Source organism: Mesocricetus auratus, unplaced genomic scaffold (assembly GCF_017639785.1).
Source record: "Mesocricetus auratus isolate SY011 unplaced genomic scaffold, BCM_Maur_2.0 Super-Scaffold_100007, whole genome shotgun sequence".
In the NCBI taxonomy this organism is placed as follows: domain Eukaryota; kingdom Metazoa; phylum Chordata; class Mammalia; order Rodentia; family Cricetidae; genus Mesocricetus; species Mesocricetus auratus.
Window position 1 is genome coordinate 81,267,019 of NW_024429191.1, and position 22,470 is coordinate 81,289,488.

General features: G+C 49.2%; 1 pseudogene; it reads left to right on the plus strand.

Moving 5' to 3' along the window:
* The first annotated feature begins 8,926 nt into the window (after positions 1-8,926).
* LOC101831480 lies at positions 8,927-20,179 on the plus strand (annotated as a pseudogene).
* Positions 20,180-22,470: the final 2,291 nt, after the last annotated feature.

Here is a 22,470-nt window from a genome sequence, read left to right on the forward strand (position 1 = left end):
GCCACAGGGAGCTTGAGGAAACTAGAGAAATGAGCACAGGAAGAATTGGATAACAAGGGTTGAGGGCACACTGTGCGGGAGGCTCTGCACATGTAAGGACGAGAGCAGTGGTGCAAGAATCAGAGGGCCCCAGCTGCCAGGTGGAGCAGGCCTGCTCGACGGGGAGAACAAGGCAGCGGGGCCAAGGAGTCACTCCGGATTCCCACAAGCTAGACAGAGCTCAACACTGGCACAGCTAGCCACTCGCTGTGTGACTGTGGGCGGAGCACTTGGTCCGTGTAAGCTTTCTCCACCTGGCTATATAAGATCGCAACATACCAGCCCCAACCTCCCGAGGCATCATAATGGCAAAATCACATCTTGCGTAGAAAGTGACGAGCATGGGAAAAACTCAGTTTGCTCCCAGCTATAGGACAGTCGGGAGAAAGAGGTGACTAGGAAGGAACAGATGTTGCCACAAACATTCCTTAGTGGGGTGTGAGGTCTCCCATCAGACTTCTCGCAGGTTTTCTGGAAGGTATGAGGTGTAGGTAGCATTTCAGTACTTTATATGCTCTTTTGAAAGTAGGCATTGCAGGGGGATGGAACCCAGGGCCTTGCCTGTACTCCTGGCAAGTGCTCTACCACCGAGCTACCTATATCCCTGTGTGCGGTAATGTAAGCCACACAACAACCTTGAGAGAGAAAGATTAGCCCGTTTTCTATACTGATGTCAAAATGGCTGACTTGCCCGGCATCATCCAGTAAGTCACAGTGGAGGATTTGAACTCTGAACGTGTGGCCCAGAGTCCAGTAACCCTGGCTGACCTGGAACTAGCTATGCAGACTAAACTGACCTTGAACCCACAGAGATTTGTGTGCTTCTGCCTCCCAGGTACTGGGAGCAAAGGTGTGCACACCACATCCAGCTAGCCCAGTGCCCCTTACATTAGAGCAGTGGCTCTCAACCTTCCTAATGCAGCAACACTTAACACAGTACCTTGTGTTGTGTGACTGCCCCCAACCATAAAGTTGTTTTCATTGCTACTTCATAACTGTAATCTTGCTGCTGTTATGAATTGTAACGTAAATTTCTGTGTTTTCTGATGGTCTTAGGTGACCCTTATAAAAGTTCATCCACAAAGGGATCAGGGCCCATAGGGTAAGAACCACTGTACTAGAGACAAACCTTGACTGTTTTCATCTTGCTCAGTTTGCTACCAGCATAGGAGTAACGCTAGTGGATGATTTGACCCATTTCCTGAAATCAGCCAACTCCCAAAGGCACCAATACCTCATGCTTAGATGATTGCAGCAGGAGAGGAGGCCTGCTCAGCTTCCCTTCTCCCAACCCACTTCTCTCAAAGAAAAGCTACCCCCATCCACTAAGGTGACTGGTTTGACCCAGAGCTCAAGGCTATAGCACTTGTCTTCAGGGATCACAGCTCAGCCTGGGGCTGGTGGCCTAAAGTCCTTTCCACAGACGTGGTGGTTCTTATCAGGGAGACTGCTTTTACTCCATCACTCCAAAGCTGCAAGGTTTCCTTTACCATTTTCCCTCGTATCCTGTCTTACTCAAGACTGGATTCCATTTTTAAAAGTATGGGAGTGGAATTAAATAAAAAGTGACACTCTCTAAACATGGAAGACACTTTAAAAATATTTGTAAGACCTAAGCCACGTGTGGTGGTACAGGCCTGCAATCCCAGCACTTGGGGACTAAGGGAATGGGGAGCAAAGGATCAGGATTTTAACACCAGACTTAGGATTATAGTAAATTTGAAGCCAGCCTAGGCTCCTGAGACCGCATATCCCTGTCCTACACATAAAGAATGTTGCAAGAGAGCTATGCAATGGGAACTACAAAATATTGTTGAGGGTGACTTACAAAGCCCCACGTAGATGGACGTGGGTTGTTTTTGAAGCAGCCTACTCTATCTTCTGTGAATTGGTTTCTAGATTCAGTACCATCACAATCAAAAGCTGATGCTAAAATCTATGTGGAAACATAAAAGACCTGCATAGCCAGAGCAACTTTTGAAAAGAAGGACCAAGTTAAGGAATTTGTAGCACTCCATCTCTGACTTAGTACAAATATCCATGTGGAAACAGTATGCCTGGATCTCTACCTCATATCATGCACCCAAAATCAGAAACGTAAGTGTAAAAGTGAAGGAAACATAGGGAGAAAAAGCATACGAGAAAAAGTGGACAGTGCATTGGATATCATAAAAATTCAAAAGCTCTGTCTGCCCTGCACCTCCCTTTGCCTCCTCTTCTTTCTTTTTCAGGACTGGGGACTGAACATAGGGACTCTCACATCCAAGGCAAGTTCTCTAACACTAAGCTATAATCCAGTCCTCTTATTGACACAGTGCCTCACTAAGTTGTTCTGCCAGGCCTTGAACTTGTGTTTCCTGGGCCTTAGCCTCCCGGGTAGCAGGAATCACAGGCTGCACTCCTAATCCTACCTAAAACGTCTGATCTTTAAAAGTATCAAACCAAAAAACGGGTAAAATATTGCCAATACTTTTTGACAAAGGACTTATGCCCAATATATAAAGAACACCTATGCTTGATTAATAGAAAGACAACCCTCCCAAAAGATATTCTAATAACCATAAAAAATGTTCAACACACCATTCACCAATGGGACAATACAAATTAAAGCCACACCATACACATCCAATAAAATAGCAACAATTAAGGCTGAAGATGTCGAGTCTCACGAAGCAGCCGGAACGCTCAGACATTCCTGTGCAAATGGCATAGCCATGTTGGAAACTGTTTGGCCATTCCCTATAAATTAAGCATATACCTACTAGGTGACCCAACAATCCAGTCCCCCAGACAGTTGCCAAAGAGAAATGGAAATAATATACATCCACAAAAAGAGGTGTTCATGGATGCTCACACCAATTTTGTTGTAAATAACCAAAAACTAGAACTAACTTAAATGTCCATCAATTGTGAAATCAATAAAAACTTTGTGGTATGCTCACATAATAGAATACTACCCAGGAGAGCCAGGTGGTAGTGGTGTACACCTTTAATCCCAGCACTCAGGAGGCAGAAGCAGGTTGATCTCTATGCATTCAAGGACAGCCTGGTTTGCAGAGCAAGTTCTAGGACAACCAGGGCTACACAGAGAAACCCTGTCCTGAAAAACAAAACAAAAAAGGATACTACTCAGGAATAAAGAGGAAAGAGCTATTGAAATATGCACAGATATAAATCTCAATAAACGTTATCTATAAATGTGTAATAATTGTGATCACCTCTAAGGAATTATAAAGGTATATCCATTTGAAAGACCTAGTGTTCTGAAAATGAATGCGGTATGTTATATGCAATGAGAACTTGGGGAAAATACAAGTGATGTTTTGTTTCTTCCACAAACCCACAAGGACAGCACCTGAACAGCCACACAGAGAAATGGCCTGGTGAGCTGGCACACTACTACTCAGCCAGCTGGGTTCTCCCAGGGTACAGTGGCAACAGGGAGTAGGCCAGATCTCAGAGGCCAAGTTTGTCCGGGCTCTGAAATTCCTATAATGTGTTGTTTGACAGAATCCTTAACCCCTAGAGATCCCATGTCTCCGCATTTGACAGACCTGGAAGTCCAGGGTGGTTTCCTAATGGTGTTGTGACATAGCCTGGATTAATAGACAAGCATATAGCTTATGTGATGGGCTCTGCCCATGCTACATCCGGTCACCCAACTCAGTCCTAAAGTCACCCCAGGAGCTTTGGCACTAGACATTGTCTCTGTGTGTACGTAGTTACAGAGGCCAGAGAGACAACCACAGGCATCATCCTTAAGAATGCTGTCTGTCTTTAAGATAGGGTCTTTCATTGGGCTGGAACTCATCAATTATCCAATCAGCTGCTCAGTGAGACCCAGGGATGCTCCTGTTTCCAGTGCTGAGATATGCCACTGCACGTAGCCCTTTTATGTAAATGGAGTTCTTTTTTTTTTTTTTTTGGTTTTATGAGACAGGGTTTCTCTGTTTTGGAGGCTGTCGGTCCAGCCTGGCCTCGAACACACAGAGATCCGCCTGCCTCTGCCTCCCGAGTGCTGGGATTAAAGGCGTGCGCCACCAACGCCCGGCTGTAAATGGAATTCTTAATTGGTCTAGATAATAAAAGCCCGAGTCAGATCTCTCAGCATTTCCCTCTATATCTGGTTTTTACTATCTAGACCATTTACACTTTTACATGAGCGCTGGGGATCCGAACCCAGGCTTTCATGATGCAAGGCAAGTGCTTTACTGATGAGCCGCCTCCCAACCCTGTAAATGCAACTTTCTAAGCATAGTTGACTTCAGTGGTCCTTTGCAAGTGTGTAGCCTCGGCACTGGTGGGATCCCTTTCTTCTCTAGGGACAGAAAGAAAAGGCCGTGAAAGCACGAGCCTTTGTTTGAGTCCAGGGTCTGAACCCCAGCTTTGCCAGCTGCTGGCTGTGTGACTCTAGGCAGATGTTTTAACCTTGCTGGGTTATCATTGATGATAACACCCATTTTAAAGACAGGCGTGCAGCTTGGGCAATGATGGTCCAACAGGGTGCCTACCAGGCACTAAGTGCTCAGTGCAGGCTTGTTCTTGGCATTCCAGCCACCTCCTGTCCCATTGCTATCCTTTGAGATCCCACCTGACAGGTTAGAAGGTTCATGGCACCCTGCCTGTCTCACTCTTGAGGAATGTGTGGCCTCTCCCACTATGGCCAAGAGGGTCTGAGAGAATTCATCAAGCAGGAGAGGGAAGCCACACTCCAACCCCCACCCTCTGCAGCTGCTGTCCCCCTGGGGCATCACACAATGACAACTTATGAGACTGTCCCCTACACAGCACAAAGAACGAACAGGAGGCAGGTTTCTGTCCTGTCCCTCACTAATTTTCCATGTGACACCAGATGACTTCCCTGGACCTTTCTTGCTGTTTTCTACCGCCCATGAATTGCTTTGAGGGTCCTAAGAGAAGGGGCTTTGTGCAGAAGTGATTTATAGACTTCTACTCTGCTTTGTTACATCACCATTGCCACCACTGAACCAGTGACAAAAAGCCACTGCTTGCTCCCTGTGGCTTGGGAGGGGGGACACCTGATCTGAAAAGCAGGGATAATATGTGACCTTTTTGAAGCAGGGGGTTGGTCACTCCTCACTCTGAAGTCTTTGACTGCAAAGATCCCAAAAAGATTGGTTCCAAAATTGCTGTCACCTGCTCTCCTCGTCGTTGAGTTCCCTTTCATCAGGAAATAAAGGGAAGTATTTCATGTTATACTTAGAAATGAGACTTCAAAGACAACTGACCTAAGGAGGAATAAGCACATTGCTTCACAGTCTCGCTAACATGTGATGGCTGATATCAGAGAGCAAATGCTGATGGGAAGCTAGGAAACCTGGTCCAACTAAGTCACAAGAGAGTTTGCCTCTAATGGGTCCTGCCCATTCCCTGGGCCCAAACATTTGACAACAGGAGGCTAATGTGTACCTTTTCAGCTCTTCCGAGGAGGGGTTCCGCTACTCAAGCCCCAACTCTTGTTTTAGACGTAACTAACCATCTCCTCTCTTATTACCAAGGCTGTCCCTTGCTTCCCTGTCCCTCAAATTCATTCCCTTTCAACACACCAGTCAGGGTGGTTCAGGCCTTCTGAGACCCCTCTCCTCCAACCTTATCTGACCTTCACTCCTGCCTCTAACCGTAAAATCCAAGGAAACAAAAAGATTATGGAAGCGGTTGATGTCACTTCCTCCTCTATTCCTCAGAAGCTGTCGGGTCTGAGATACCTGGAACCCTTTTGGTTTCCTATACCATCATCCTCAATAGCATTGGTTGGATGTTTACTGCATGCTAGCCACTGTTCTACAGGCTTTATATTCGCTAACTCAGGCACTGTTATTCGTGGTCTACAGACCGGACACTAAGGAGCAGTGGCGGGGAGTGAGGCAGCCAATGGCGTGGTGCATTGAAGTAGCAGGATTGAACTCAGAGCTGTGTCCTCTCCCTCCCCTCATGCCCACGGAGGGAAGGTCTTTCCAGCTGAACTTATGTCCCGCTGCTCTGGGATCTGGGGCTGGGTCAAAAGGAGATACCGAGTCCCCAGCAACTGAGTGGTCTTCTAGGTCACCATTAACTAAGGATCTGCACTAGGATTGGGACTGACCATCCCTCCTCATATATTTCAGGGGAGGTTCCTGCTTATAACCCAGGCACATTTTAGCTAGGGGTCATGACCTGGCAATTAACCTACAGCCCTCATTCCAGTCTGTGAGGTTGCCCCTGGACTCCTGCATGCCCTGCCCTGCACGGCGGCTTCCTGAGAGCAGCCTGTTGCTTGCTGTGCTCAGGTGTGAGACTGACTAGGGGTGAAGCTGTCAGAAAAAGGCAAAGTTTAAAGTTAAGTATTTGGAACCTGCTTTGGGTGGAGGTCAGAAAGGTGACTTTAAAACCCATGATCCCTGCCATCACCGCCACCCCAGCTCTCACAAAATATCTGCAATTCAGGGTCAGGAAAGACATTTGCAGACAAATGTCATTATCCTTGCCTTCCAACCATCTCCCTCAGGATCCTATCCCACTCCCCAGGTGTCACCCACAAACTATAATCATTTTCGCCTCTCTTCCTCTCTTTGCCATGAACCCTAGAATTCACATCCCCACTCCAGCTTGGGGTTTAATTTGATCGCACTTCCTCAGAGAACGGTTCTCTATACCTCCAACTGACATGCCCCTCCGGTCCCGGAATCCGCCATGCCCTTGGATCAGCAAAAGTCTCAGCACATACACCCCCACCCCTAACCACCAATCCCTCCACCCAGTCAGGTGTACAGGTTCCAGATCTGCCAGGAGAAAGCGAAGGATACAGAAATCGCAGACAAGAAGTGTGGCTAGACCGAACCCAGGATGGGGATAGACGGGACACAGAGAAAGGATCTGAAGAGGACACGGGAACCCGGGCCCACACTTAGACCGGCAAGGACAGCGCGTACCGGGGTGTCAGGTTGGGATCCCAGGAGCGAGCAGAGCTCCTGGCTTAAGCTAGAGTCTGACAGCCGCGGGGCTGAGGAACCGAGCAGGGCTGGGGACCGAGACTTGGATTCGGGAAAGGGAGGTAAAGTCTGAGCTCAGAGAGCCAGGGACGGAGATCGAGACGCGAAGTGCGTCCGCAAGCCAATCTGGGTCCTGTCTGGGCAAAGGGCTGAGTTCAGGGCCTCGCAGGGACTGGAGCCAGGGACCGAGCACGCGGAGAGCGGGGATGCGACGGGCACTGACCCGAAGTAGGCGGCGGCGGCGGCAGCGGCGGGCAGCGCCAGCAGGCAGAGAGCGGCCAGGGCCAGCGCGGGCGCGGGGCGCATGATGCCGACTGCGGGCGCACTCTTGCATCTCCTCGCGCCACTGGGCGCTCGCAGCGCCGCCACCAGCTGCCCGTAGGGCTTTAAACCCGGGTGGGGCGGAGCGCAAGCCGCCGTGGGAGGGAGCAGCGGGGCAGACTAGCAAACCCCCTTCCCCCGCGCGCGCGCCCCATTGGCCCCACGGCGCTCGGCCCGCCTCGTTGTAGGAGAGGCCAGTGGCAGACCCCGCCCCACCCCAGGTGAGCGCTCACCTGGAGTTGCACCCACTCCAGGACAGAGGTCGTGACGTTCAGGACTCAGGGCCTGGAGAGGCAGGGATGGGGGTTCTGGGGACCAAGGAGATGTCACGTCTCCCGAAGGGATGCAAGGGCACATGAGCTGTGCTCCGAGCTGGACAGTGGGAAATGGGGCGACTTACCTGGGCTCTACCGCAAAATCTCGTGGTCATGGCGGTCCTGCCAGGCAGGTTCAGCTTTCTCTGCTCAGGGATTCAGAAGACTGTGAGCCCTTCTCCAACAATGAGAGAAACTCACGTCCAATGGCTAGGAGAAATATTGGTCATAAGACAGCATACAGAGGGCACCTGGTCTTAAACACGAGGCTGGTGGTCATCTTCGAGGTGCTAAGGACTGTGTTGACAACGGTGGCCAGAAATTCAGATTGTCTAGAGAGTGGGGTAGAGCCTCAGAGGAAGGAGGTACTGTCCTCCTTAGTCATGTAGATGCCAGATCTCCATAGCTAAAACATGAGTCTCCCCAGTGCTGGGCCGCAAAGCAAAGCTCCCTGTTGCTTCGTTTTAAAAGTTTGGCTCCAATTCTTGGAGTGAAGCAGGGGGTGACATCAGTCTAGGAAGGAGACATACAACCAAATGAGCTTTCAAACATTTTTGGGAATCTTGAACATTGCCACATCAAGCAAAAAAAAAAAATCTAGCTTATAATGAATGTCAAATCTTTGTGTCAATTTTCAAAGAAAGGAAGGAAGGAAGGAAGGAAGGCAAGGAAAGAGACCAGACGTTGAGTTAGAACACTGGGTGACAGTGACCATGGCTTTTGGGTGGATATCAGCATGATGGGATTGGAATTAGGAAGATTTATGTCAGTCAGTTCTGACATCAAGTAGTGGCACCAGAGGAAGCTCGGCTGTAGTGAGCCTCTCTGGGCTGGCTCACTGTGGAGAGCCCAGCAGCCACATGACCCTTCGTGACAACAGCTCCGTGGTCCTAGCAAGCCTGGTGGTCCTATTTGTCCAGGCTACAAGGTCCAGTGAGGGCTTCAGGGATCTGGAATTCCATCATGTGAACTACAAATTCCAGATGTGAAATGGGAAAGATGACAAATAACTGACAAGGTTTCTATGCAGATGAGATGTCAGGTGGAGAGGACACCAGGGTTGTTAATGCCTGCAGGCAGGAGCCCAGTCAGGTGCTGCTGTTAACTCTCCTGGGGGATGAGCGAAGGGTGTGTGGTTTCTGTGACTTGATTTCTGGGCTGTGGGTGTAAATGTCCCCACCCAGGCTGATTTTACACCATCACTATGGTCACCAGTTATGACAGCATAGTGAAGACAAGTACATGATCAGCTCAGCAAGCTGGTGGAGCCTAGCTCTGGTTCATCACTTGTAACACGGTCCAAGCACTCCGGAGTCAGAGGCAGGACTCTGAGTTCAAGGACAGCCTGGTCTACAGAGAGAGTTCTAGGACAGCCAAGGCTTGTCTAAAAAACAAACAAACAAACAAACCCAAAGACACACACACACACACACACACACACACACACACCCCAAACCCTGGGAACTGGCATAAGGAGGCTCAGAGGAAGAGGGAGCTCAATGGGAGCCATGTGAGTCCAAGAAGAGAGTGCTGTGGAACTGGAGTCATAGAAAGATGCCAGCAAGTCAGCAAGTCTCAGCCGCCGCATCCACGGACGCCCTGGTGTGTGCAAAGGATGCAGGAGGGAGTTCAGCCTGGCTGCTCCGACTGCCCTAAATCTCACAGGTACACATACGAATAGACAACACACGATGGTGGGGAGAGGGAATTTCCCAAGTGATGCAACTACCTGTTGTTGTCTGATGGGAGGCTGCACTGGGAGGAGGTGGGAGGAAGCCTAAGAGTCAGTGCAGACCTCAGTGGTTAGAGAATGAGGCACAGAGCATGCTCACAAGAGTCAGTGCAGACCTCAGTGGTTAGAGAATGAGGCACAGAGCATGCTCACAAGAGTCAGTGCAGACCTCAGTGGTTAGAGAATGAGGCACAGAGCATGCTCACAAGAGGCAGTGCAGACCTCAGTGGTTAGAGAATGAGGCACAGAGCATGCTCACAAGAGGCAGTGCAGACCTCAGTGGTTAGAGAATGAGGCACGGAGCATGCTCACAAGAGGCAGTGCAGACCTCAGTGGTTAGAGAATGAGGCACGGAGCATGCTCACAGTATGCTCTTGAGCCTTCAACAGCCAGGACAGTGGTCCCCATCCTCCTCAAGTTAGAACCATGGCAGGGCTTTGCCTCCTGGGTGTCTTCCGGCATCTCACAGAGACCTCTCAGTGATGCCTCTGTTGGGCTCATGTGAGCACTTGCTGTGGGTCAGGATGGTTGTGGATGGGATATAGGTGTGGCCTGATTCCTGGCAGCCTGTGCATGTGTCATGCTTTCAGAGTACGGTGTAGCTCCTAGGAGCTTGCCCTCACGGGATGTACATATACATGGTCTAGAGGCAGAGAGGAGTGATGAAGCAGATCACCTCCTAACTGTAGTATTGCTCTGCTCCCACTAGGCTGCCCTGAAGGGCAAGGCTGGACTTTACTCCTCTCTCCAATATCTTCAGAACTGAGCATAGGATCTAGCTCAATGTAGGTGCTTAGGATGTTGTTGTCAGCTCATTGGCCCATTGTTCTGCAGCCTTTTTAGGAAGCCACAGAGATGTAGTGTCATGCTAACATGATACATGCTCACAGACACACTCTTTCCTATGCTGACACATATTCCAATGAGCATGAGATAAGCTTTTGCACACATGTACACACACACACACACACACACACACAGAGCACAAGTCCAGTTGAGGCATTCAGTCATACAGACCCCCTTCTCCTGCATTCACCCCATGGATGTCTAAATTCCTAGGCTGCTCTGGGATCCACAGGTTCACACAAGTATTCAAGAGAGGCATTCTTAGCCTTCCACAAGCAGCTACCTGTCTCCATAAACCAGCCCAAGCCAGCCACTACTTATTATTGGAGTATACCCCTCCCAATGAAAACACACACACACACACACACATACACACACACCCTGGAGGTGACGAGCACACAGTAAAAACTTTACTGCTATGCATCAAATCCAGTTGGGGGGGGCTCTCCAATTTGTCTTCCTCTTAGTCCCGCCTCCTCCCAAGCAGACCACCTGCTTGATTCAGAGCTTTGGGAACCACCCTTGGCTGGCTCCAGTTCTCCACACCTCTAAATCCTAAGCAGGAGCTCACCCACCAGGTCCTAAGTCAGCAGAGATTTGACATCCTAGGTGGCCTGCTCCCTGCAGCCTCCCCCTCTATTGGACTCTGGACCAATAGAAAGTGGGCAGTCGTGCCAGAGGCCTGAGGGAAAGTGCCAGAGCCTGACTGGGTGCTGAGGAGCCTGATCACAGGGTCACGGGGGGTCCAGACAGGCCCAGGGTAGTCTGTCTCTCTCCTTGTCATTCCCCACCCTCCCTGGTGGCTCTGCTAGGGTCTCACTGTGACCTGCTGTGTTCTGACCACTCCCACCATTCCTGACCCCACCAATCTGAACTGCATTGGCAGCATCCCTGTGCCCCCTCCCTTGTACGTGACTCTGCAGCACCACGAGGGAGCTCATCTGTCATCACTGACTCCATTACACGGATGCGGACACTGAAGCCCAGAGAGGCAACTTCCTGAAGGTCACAGGACTCAGGCTTCCAGAGCACCTGCCTGAAACAGGACTGAAGCTAAGTGGGAACGTGGATAACGGAGTCCCCACATAGGACACCCACATTTGAGCCTGAAAAGGACACCCCCCGAAAGCGAAAGGACAGAAAAAGAAACCAAAATGTAATAATGGGTGGACTGGAGGTTGGGGTATGAGTAAAGGTGTTTTTATTTTCTTTGTGTTCTCCAAGTATTTTAGTGCAAGTACGGCTGACATTTACATTAAAACTGGAGTCATTTTAAAAGGGGATGTTGGTTCGGAGGAGGGCTCAGTTGGTGGAGTGCTTTGCCCAGCATGCAGGAAAGTGCTGGATTTGATCCCCAGCACTGCATAAACCAGGCATGATGGTGGCACACATCTGGAATCCCAGCACTTAGAAGGCAGAGACAAGAGAATCAGAAGTTCAAGATCATCTTCAGTTACATAAAATCTCAAAGCCAGTCTGGGATAAACAAGACACAAGATGGAGAGGAGAGAGGAGGAAAGAGTGGGGAGAGGATCAAAATGAATCTCTGACAGCAGGATTTTAAGCACTGGTGAGGAAGTGTTTGGGAAGGGGCAGTGCCTCGGTGCTCATTAATCAGTTCAAGGCCAGCCTGGTCTACACTGTGAGTCTTAGATCAGCTAAGACTACATAGTGACACCCTGTCTCACCAAAGGTGGTTAAAAAAAGAATGGCCAAGTGGTGGTGGCACACGCCTTTAATCCCAGCACTCGGGAGGCAGAGGCAGGCGGATCTCTGTGAGTTCGAGGCCAGCCTGGTCTACAGATCGAGTTCTAGGACAGCCTCCAAAACAATACAGAGAAACCCTGTCGCGAAAAAACAAAACAAAACAAAACAAACAAACAAATCAGCCCTTTGAAGAGTCTAGTCCTTCCTCGAGGTGCTCAACCCAGAGTCCTGGCCCTAGTAACTCCAATTTAAGGCCTTACGTTCTTCATTCTCTTCCGACTTGTTCCATCCGGATCATCATGCTGGTGTGTGTGGGGAGAACAAAAAGCATGCTGCGTCCTCTCTCATCCTCCTGGGGCCCTTCCCCAGCCCTTGAACATAGGTATATCTTCACCCTCAACCAGGAAAGGCTGAGTGCAGACAGGGGTCCTTTAACACCCCCAACACTGGTTACTTCCATTGCCAAGGCAACAGGTTTCTTCCTGGAAGCCTTTGCTCATTTGTCACTTTGACTCAAGAAACTTTATTGGCACATTATACCAGTCACCACTCATGCACAGTGTCCTTGAGTTTAGGAGATGTTTGGGATCCTCACTAAGCTGAGATCCTATGCCCTATGTTTCTTTTCCTTCCTTCTTCCTCCTCTCCATCCCCCCACCCCACCCCTTTCTTTTGTAAGGATACGGAGCAAACCCAGGGCCTCGAATACTAAGCAAGCATCCTACCACTGAGCTGCACACTCGGGTTCCTCCTATTTCTTTCATGCCCACAGTTCCTGTAGAGGAAGACTTGATCTTCAGCTCCAAGTAAAGAGATCATTAAGTATTAGAACATCAGTTCTCACCCTGTGGGTAGTGACCCATTTGGTGGTCACATACCAGATATCCTGCATATCAGATATTTACATTATGATTCATGACAGTAGCAAAATTACAGTTATAAAGTAGCAACAAAATAATTTTATTATTGAGGGGTCACCACAACACGAGGAACTGTATTAAAGGGTCACAGCATTAGGAAGGTTGAGAAGCACTAGATTAGACTGAATTAATGAATGATTGACTCTGAACAGTCAAACTTGACTTACTGGTGTTTAGAAATCCTGCTCTGGCCAGGCGTTGGTGGCGCACGCCTTTAATCCCAGCACTCGGGAGGCAGAGGCAGGTGGATCTCTGTGAGTTCGAAGCTGGGCTAGACCGACAGCCTCCAAAACAATACAGAGAAACCCTGTCTCATAAAAAACAAAAAAAAAGAAACAAAACAAAAAAAAAAGAAAAGAAATCCTGCTCTGATCAGGCTAATGGTACTCACCTTTACTCCCGGAACTCTGGAGGCAGAGGCAGGCAGATCTTGGTGAGTTTGAAGCCAGCCTGGCTTGTATGGGGGAGTTCCAGGCCAGCCAAGGCTATATAGTGAGACCCTGTTTCAAAAGAAAAAAAAGGAAGGAAGAGAATTTCTGCTATTTTCTTCATGACATGAGACAGAGGGAGAGTCCTCTCTTTTGACACAGGTGAGAGGGACAAGATGTTCTCAGCAGTCCAGTTCTGTAATCATGGACACACATGAAGGTAAGAAGTGACTCAGAGGGAAAATCCCATTGTCAAAGAATCTGCTCCGTGGTTGCCAGTGGCACCCATAAATGGCAGGTAATGTATATGTCTGGCCTCTGCCTGGCCGCTGGGCTCACTGGGGTGTGACTTCCCCATCCCATGCCTGGTGGCCACTTTCAGAAGCATCAGAACACAATAGGATGCCTGGACAGGCAGCATGGTGCAGCAGGCATCTGTCCTTCGCCATTGTGATACCCAACAGAGATGTCCGTGCAGGGCACCGTCACTGACTCTGCCCACAGGAAGGAAAGAAAACTGAAGGAAAGGAGAGGAGGAGACAGGCAAGGGCACCGGGCACCTCGGGAAACGGGAGTGAAGAATAAGGCCAGAATGGACCGTAAGGAACACCCGAAACATGCAGCTCCGCACACAGGCGTGCTCGAAACATGCAGCTCCGCACACAGGCGTGCTCGAAACATGCAGCTCCGCACACAGGCGTGCTCGAAACATGCAGCTCCGCACACAGGCGTGCTCGAAACATGCAGCTCCGCACACAGGCGTGCTCGAAACATGCAGCTCCGCACACAGGCGTGCTCGAAACATGCAGCTCCGCACACAGGCGTGCTCGAAACATGCAGCTCTGCACACAGGCGTGCTCGAAACATGCAGCTCTGCACACAGGCGTGCTCGGCATTGTCTGTTGCTTCCCATCCTCTCTGCAAAGGACAGGAGAGAGAAAGGAGTCCCATCCTGATGCTCAGAGAGCCCCTGGAGCGACGCACTTTCTTCCTGCTTGCCACCAAGGCCGTTTCCTCTAGGTCACAGCATCGCATCATTATGACCGCGGGTACAAGAACATTTGCAAGAAGTCTCGTCAACCATCCTGCTTGGTAGGTGATTCAAGACCTATTCCCACACTCAGAGTCAGGTGTCAGGGGTGTAGCTGGACTTCCTTCTTTTGACTGGCGGGGAAACTAAACCTGAGAAACAGTAAAGTTGGAACACACATGTACACATGCACACACAGGCCAGGTGGGCCTATGCATACCTGCAAATCCAACACTTGGGAGGCAGAGGCAGACTGATCTCTGTGAGTTCGAGGCCAGTCAGGGCTGCATAGAATCTGTCCGAAGAAATATTTTGTAATTTTATGTAATGTATACGTTTATATATTATATCTATAAATTGTAATTTTATGTGATTATGTATAATTTGTAACATTTAGCATGGTGTGACCACCATGTAAGCAGCTGTTATATTGTTTAAGAAATAATGACAAACTGGGTGTGGTGGTACACGCCTTTAATCGCATCCCTGTGGAGGCAGAGGTAGGTGGATCTCTTTGAATTCAAGACCAACCTGTTCTACATAGTGAGTTCCAGGTCAGCCAAGGAGACATAGTGAGACCTTCTCTTAAAAAAAAAAAAGAGGGAAGGAAATAAATAAAAAAGGTAAGTCCACACATTCAGCACAGACATTTTAAAAACGTCTCTTTAGCTGTCCTAGAACTTGCTCTGTAGACAGACTGGCCTCAAACTTGGAGATCCACCTGCCCTTGCCTTCTGAGTGCTGGAATTAAAGGGATATACCACCACCACCTGTCTATTATTAATTCATTTAATCCTCACATTTTACACACAAGAAACCGAGGCACAGGGATGGCCTGTTTGTCAGCCTAGAACCGGGAACCTAGAACCTATGGAGCTGGTGTCAGAGACCACGTATTTAATTACCTGCTATAGTAAAGAGAAGAAAGCACTATGACGAGGAACCAGATAGGAGAACCATTGGCTCACTGTCTCGGAGAGGCTGTATAAGGCAATACTGAGATGCTGTTGTGTTTTGACCTGGATCTTGCAGGCGACTTTTCTGTTCTTTCTTGCCTTGGTTTACCCACTGAGACATCACATCCTACTTTGCCACAGAAATACTTGAAACAAAAGGTGGACTTCTCCTGGTAACCAGCCTATCAGTGTCTACACTGACAAAGTCATAATTGCACGTTCTTCCAATAGGGGTCGCTAATTCCCACAGAATGGAGCCTGGGATTACACGGAGAGAAACCTGGGCCATAGCTACTCCATCAGTGGGTCATTCTGGGATCTCAGTTTCCTCACTCATTAAATAGGTTAACATTCTCAGTCTGCTGCCCTCTTAGAACGGGGAAAGGGGTTGTGTGAGAAATGTGAGGACCAATACCATCGCTTTCCAGCGTGACCGAGAACTTTCTTCCAGCTCCTACCCATATGTGTTCAAAACCCCATTCCTTCCAGGGTTTTGAGTATCACTCACTGTCCTAGATGCCATGCACAACCCAGAAACCATGTCTACCTTTGCATAAAAGGACTTTGAATAACCGTATAAATCAGTCAATACTCTGACCATGCCTGCAGGTTCTTTGAGGGAGGCAGAAACAGCCGCTCTTGCCCTGCTAAAGAAAATGGCTATGAAGCAGCAATGTAGCTACCTCCCCTGGAAGTCTCTCACTCATACCTAATTGGTGCATGGGGAGACTGAGGCACAGAGAAGCGAGGATCGAGTTCCAGTAATTTCCCAACTAAATTAATTCCAGAACAAGGAATAGAAAGGGGGAAGTGCGAGAAGAAAGTGTCCTGAGTGGGCTGGGAGGGAAGGAGTGTATGGAAATACGTTTCTGTTCTGACAATCCTTCAATGTGGCAAGGGTGGTCAGCCTTCTGCAGGAGCGCCCCCTGCTGGTCAGCCCGGCCCGCGGCGATTGCGTGGAGGAAGATTGCGAAGAGGGTGATGATTCAGGAAACCACCTTACAGCACGGTGGAGGAGGGGCCTTCATGCCTTCGTTCTGCGCAGGGAAACACAAAGCTTTAGGGGAAGTGACCCATTTAAGGGAAAGCCGGTATATTTGGGATTTTTCCGGAATGCCTATCCTCCGGAGAGCACTGCCTCCCTCTCCCCTCGCTTTCCCACCCCGGAACCCCTTAGTCTTTTCTGTTAGCAGAATCCACTTAGTTTCACCAAGACCCAACTAGAACGCTGTGTTCCACCATGGGCTGAAAGGGAAAGGCAGGGAGACTAACCTAACGGAGAAGATGCCCTTTAGGAAAGGGAACAGACCGGGGACACTGAGTCCCTGGGGAACCTAGCAGCTTTTAATTCTGGCACCCGGCCAGGCCCAGGGTAGGCCCCTGCAGTCCACCACCTTCCTCCTACAGGCCCCCAGCCCTTCTTCCGGAAATCCTGCTCTTTCCAGTTCCCCAGCTGAAGGCGCTCTCAAAGATTTTCTGTTTGTTTGTTTTTCTTGTTTTGATTTTTCAAGACAGGCTTTTTCTATGTAGTCCTGGCTGTCTTGGAATTTGTTCTGTAGACCAGGCTGGCCTCGAACTCAGAGATCTTGGGAACTAGGAAGGGGCCTCTTCACTGTGAATTATCCTCCCATCCACACAGGCTCTTCCCCACTCCGACGTGTTTTTACTTTCTTGGGAGATGAATATTGATGTGTGACACACCCCCCCTTGTAACCCCCGCAGGTGGCCAGCAGGGCCTTTCTGGCACTGGGCAGTACTAGCTTTCCTTCCTAGGTGGGCGACCTTGGATGATTAAAGTCTCTCAGTGCATCTGTTTTCCTGTCTTTGAAACGGCTGCTGTTTGTGCTGCCTGTAAGGGGTGCAGGGGTGCAGGGGTGCAGGGGTGCAGGGGCGCCATGTACCTGGCACAGATGTTGTGCCCAATCAAGACCTGATCGGGTCAGCCGGGTTTCCAAGAAGCCGAGGCCTGGTCTGTCTGACTTGCTCCCTGTCCTCCATGGCATCCTTTTTGTTCTACCTTAATCGTACTAACCCCCTGGCCCCCGCTGAAGGCAGGCAGCATTCTGGAGGAGGTCATGGTGTCACAGCAGGACAGGAAAGGAAAGCGCTATTAGCAGAGAGTACAACAGGGTGTAATTGGACTGTGCTGTCAGCTCATGTTCATGAGAATGACACGGCTTCCAGGTTTTAGAGTCTGGCTCTCCAATTTGAGCTGGCTCCGTCAAACTGTGGTCTTTCTAAACAGTCTCCCTGCCTCCATTGTTATTTGCTTCTACTTCTTTATATATGTATGTATGTATGTATGTATGTATGTATATATATATTATGTATACAATGTTCTGCCTGCATGTATTCCTGCAGGTCAGAAGAGGGCACCAGATCTCATTACAGATGGTTGTGAGCCACCATGTAGTTGCTGGGAATCGAACTCAGGACCTCTGGGAGAGCAGCCAGTGCTCTTAACCTCTGAGCCATGTCTCCAGCCCCTGCTTCTACTTCTTGCCTCTTTGAACTTGCAGCCTGTGCAGGGCTCATCATAGCCATCCTGGCAACCTCTCTGCGCCATAACCACTCATTGTTGGGGCTCAGTGCACCCCAGCATACATGACTAACAAGAGAAGGAACCTCACAGGCATGCTGTCTGGACCTGCCAAATGCTTTGGGCAGCTGACAACTGCCTTTGGAAAGGCCATGTGTTTGCGCCTACACCCAGGGGATTCTGGCCGCGGGGACAGGGTCAGTGCTGTGAAGCATGGCCACAGACATATTTATCCAACAAAATAAATATAAATGTTACAATATGTTCACATAAATATTACTCATTGTTGGGAGTGATGTTTGAAATCCATGAAAATGCATTTGAAATTCTTTAGGGAAGGAAATCACCTTTGCAAGCTGCTACCTATGAGAGATAATCCCCTTTTCCCAGCCCCCACTCCCATCAAATTGTGCCAGACTCAGGACTCGGGGTGTGGCTCAGTTGGTAGAGTGCTTGTCTAGCACACACAAAGCCCTGACCTCAGTCCCTAGCGCTCTGTAAAACAGGTGTGGTGGCAGATGCCTGTGACCCTACTATTGTGGAGATACAGGCAGAAGGATCCTAAATTCAAGGTCAACCTCAGCTATACAGTAAGTCTGAGGCCTGGACTGGAGAGCCTCAATCAGTGAAGTGCTGCTACACACACCTGAGGACCTGCACTGGATTCCAGCACCCACAGAAAAGTTGGGTGCAGAGGCATGCCCATACAATCCCAGATCTGCTGGGAGTGCAGAGACAAGAGGATGCCAAGTTCTGGGAGAACCTGTCTCAGAAAATGAGTTGGAAAACAGTCAAGGAAGAAATCCAATGTTAACCTCTAGTCTTTACACATATTTGCACATCCACATAAGTGCGCGTACACACACACACACACACACTACGGGTGGGGTGTGAATCCAGATTTGTATGGACTCTATCTGCTTAAGGGTTGCAGCCAATATAGCCCCAGGGAACAATCTCCCACTGCAAACAAGACAGATGGTTTGGGAGATGTGCTTTTTCCTTCCCCCAGTGATCTCTGAAACAGAGATAAGTTTTCTGGGGTTTGTTTGAAATAGGATCTCACCATGTGACCTTGAGCTTATGGCAATTCTCCTGCCTCAGCTTTCCAGATGTAGGATTATAGATATGCATATGTACCACTTCTGCTCATCTTTGCTTCCTTGTTTTTAAAAAGATGTATTTTTAATTATGTGAGTGTGTGTGATATGCACATGTGAGTGCATGTACAAGTGGAGGCCAGTAGAGGGCATCAGATCCCCCGGAGTCACAGTTGTAAACCCTTGGTTGTATGTGCTGGGAGCTGAATGAACTCTCAAGAATGGTATATGCTCTTAATCACTGAGCCATCTCTCCAGTCCTACTAATGTTATTTTTTTTTAACATAGTCCCTTGTGGTCTCTCCACTTCCTCCTCTTCCTCGTCTTACTCTCCACCACCAGGCTAGCCTGAATCATTACCAGATCACCTCTGAGAGAGAACAGGCAAGAGCAGGGAATTGGTGGCTGTGTCCCTACCTGTGTCTGTAATGTGTTTGGTGGGTTTTCATTTGGTTGGTGTATTTTGTTTTTAAGGTTTATTTCTATTTTTTGAGTTTTTGCTTGCATGTATGTATGTGTGCCGTGTGCATGCCATTAGATCACTGGAACTGGAGTTACACATAGTTGTGAGCTGCCATGTGGACGCTGGATCATCTGCAAGAACAGCAAGTGCCCTTAATCGCTGAGCCACCTCTCCAGCCACCCCCTTATGTGTTGTTGTTTTGTTTGTTTGCTTTGAAGTTATTTTTAAGAGATTTAAAATTTTTATTTTAGCCTTTTCGCCAAGATGGCGCCGAAAGCGAAGAAGGAAGCTCCTGCCCCTCCCAAAGCCGAAGCCAAAGCGAAGGCCTTGAAAGCCAAGAAGGCAGTGATGAAAGGCGTCCATCCACAGCCACAAAAAGAAGAAGATCCTTCCGGCGGCCCAAGACCCTGCGGCTCCGGTGACAGCCTAAATACCCTCGAAAGATCACGCCCAGGAGAAACAAGCTTGACCACTCTGCCATCATCAAACTCCCCCCTGAGTCAGCCATGAAGAAGATGGAAGACAACAACACGCTTGTGTTCGTTGTGGACGTCAAGGCCAACAAGCACCAGATCAAACAGGCTGTGAAGAAGCTCTATGACATTGACGTGGCCTGACAGAGAGAAGAAGGCATATGTTCGAATGGCTCCTGATTATGATGCTCCAGATGTTGCCAACAAAATTGGGGTCATCTAAACTGAGTCCAGCTGGCTAATTCCAAATATACACGTTTTCACCATAAAAATAAATAAATAAGTAAGTAAATAAAATATTTCTCCTCTGGTGGCTCAAAGCTCCATTTGAGGGGTGTCAGCATCAGGCTCCAGGACAGTGTGTGTCTGGCACTCAGGCGTCACAGCAGGATTGATGCTGTGTCAGAAGGGAGAATGTGGGAAACACGTGACGTGACACACTGGCAAATCCTTTCTGCCAGGACCTTCTGAAAGGGGACAGGCTTTGTCGTTTGCTTCTGCACAAACGTGTGTGTAGATGCGGGAGACAGTCTTTAACAAACTCAAATCCAGCCGGGCGGTGGTGGCGCATGCCTTTAATCCCAGCACTCGGGAGGCAGAGGCAGGCCTCCCGAGTGCTGGGACCGATAGCCTCCAAAACAATACAGAGAAACCCTGTCTCGTAAAAACCAAAAAAACAAAACAAAACAAAACAAACCCAAATCCTCGTGTGGAGGTTTCTTCATCCACTCATCCCGCTTTTAAATGATTCCAGTAGTCAGTAAGCAGCACACCTGGGTGTCAGGGCAGAGGTCAGGACAAGCCCCCCTGTGGTCTAGACAAGCTCAACTCCAGCCTGGCTCGCCAGGGAGGCCAGCCACTCTTCCCAACGTCTTGTGTATGAATTGCACCAGCACTTTGAGTATGTCAGGTGTCAAGCACAGTGCCATTCATCTCATTACCCTACTTATTCTTCCCAGTTCCTTAGCAGTTGACATGTTTAACCATTGATGTCTGGGCGGTGACTGTACTGAACTTTACCCCCCCTTATCAGGACAATAAAACACAAAGGTATACAAAGCATGTGCCAGATGTGTGTCCTTTGCCCTCAAAACCTATCACACACAAGAATACAAAGAACTTGGGGGGGTGGGGGAGGAGGGGAGGGAGAGGGAACTGAGAGTGACGTGTGTAAAAAATTAAATAAAAAATATTAATCAAATTAATTAATTAACTTTAAAAAGAATACAAAAGCCGGGCGTTGGTGGCGCACTCCCAGCACTCGGGAGGCAGAGGCAGGCGGATCTCTGTGAGTTCGAGGCCAGCCTGGTCTACAGAGCGAGTTCCAGGACAGCCTCCAAAGCCACAGAGAAACCAGTCTCGAAAAACCAAAAAATAAAAAATAAAAAGAATACAAAGAACAACTGATCCTGCTTCTAGGGACATGAAAAGCAAAGCGGGTCCTGAACCCCATATTTCAGGATGAAATGGAAAGGAAACAAAACAAAACAAAACAAAACAAAAAAACCAGCAAGGATATAATGAGGACCCTGCCTTTTCCTGGACGCCCAGCTGTAATTTCAGTCTCCTTCTTTATACACCCACCTGAGCTTCTCACTAGGGAAGGGAGGGAGACTCAAGATCTACGGTGAGCCTCCCGATCCAGGGGCAGGTGCTATTAACTGCCCCCCAACAGGCTCTCTCTCAATGCTATTCCTCACATGTCCAGCAGGTGTCACTCTCACCCTTACCATCCACCCAGACCTCAGGAGGTCTGTTGGGGAACAATTCCCAGGTAGGCTATGGTGGCCCTAAAGGTGGAACCTTGTCGCCACTTCACTGTCTCATGGGATCACTTCAGGGAAAGGCTATGGATGAGAGGAGGTGGTTCAAGGTCATGGTCTTGGTGCTGGGCAGAGTGGAGAGTGGAGAAGGAAATTGACATCTGGGACTACCCTCCCTTCCTGCCAACCCAGCGGGTGTCTCTGAATTAAGAGAGACGCTCCTATCACTACTATCTCACTCACCTGAATCCCAGCCCTGAGCTTTGGGGGACAAACCTTGCTGACTGATCAGGGCCACTCTGGGTTAATAAGCCACTACATTGATGAAGATTTGGAAGGCATAGAGAAAGTGGCTTTCCTGGAGGAAAAGACTAAGATCTAAAAAATGAAGCCATGGTTTCAGCCCCATTTAAGACCCAGGAGAGGGGTTGGGTGTGTGACTGTGCTATAGCCTTTTCCTGAGGGCACAGTGTCTGATTTTGTTCGTCACCCCACCCTCCTGCTCTTTTCCTGATTATTTTTCATTTTGCCCATGGAGCAATGCCTGGGAACGGCCTGGAGAGCAGGGCTGCGGGGAGGGGGGTGTGCACAGGGGTGCCAGCTCATGGCAGCCTCCAGCGGTGCCCCCAGTGGTCAAAGAGAAGTCGGTGGTGCAGCTGGGGAGCTGGATGGAAGGCTGTTCATTTCCTCCCAACACCGGCACTGAATCTCAGGGCATTGGTGATGTGCCCAGAACTAGGATGGGGCCCAGTGGCCTTGGCCCGGGGGACTTCTGCTGTCCATCAGAGGAACCTGGAATGGCTTCAGCCTCGTTTCCATGTCTTGCTGATGCCCCCTGAGGCCCCTGAGC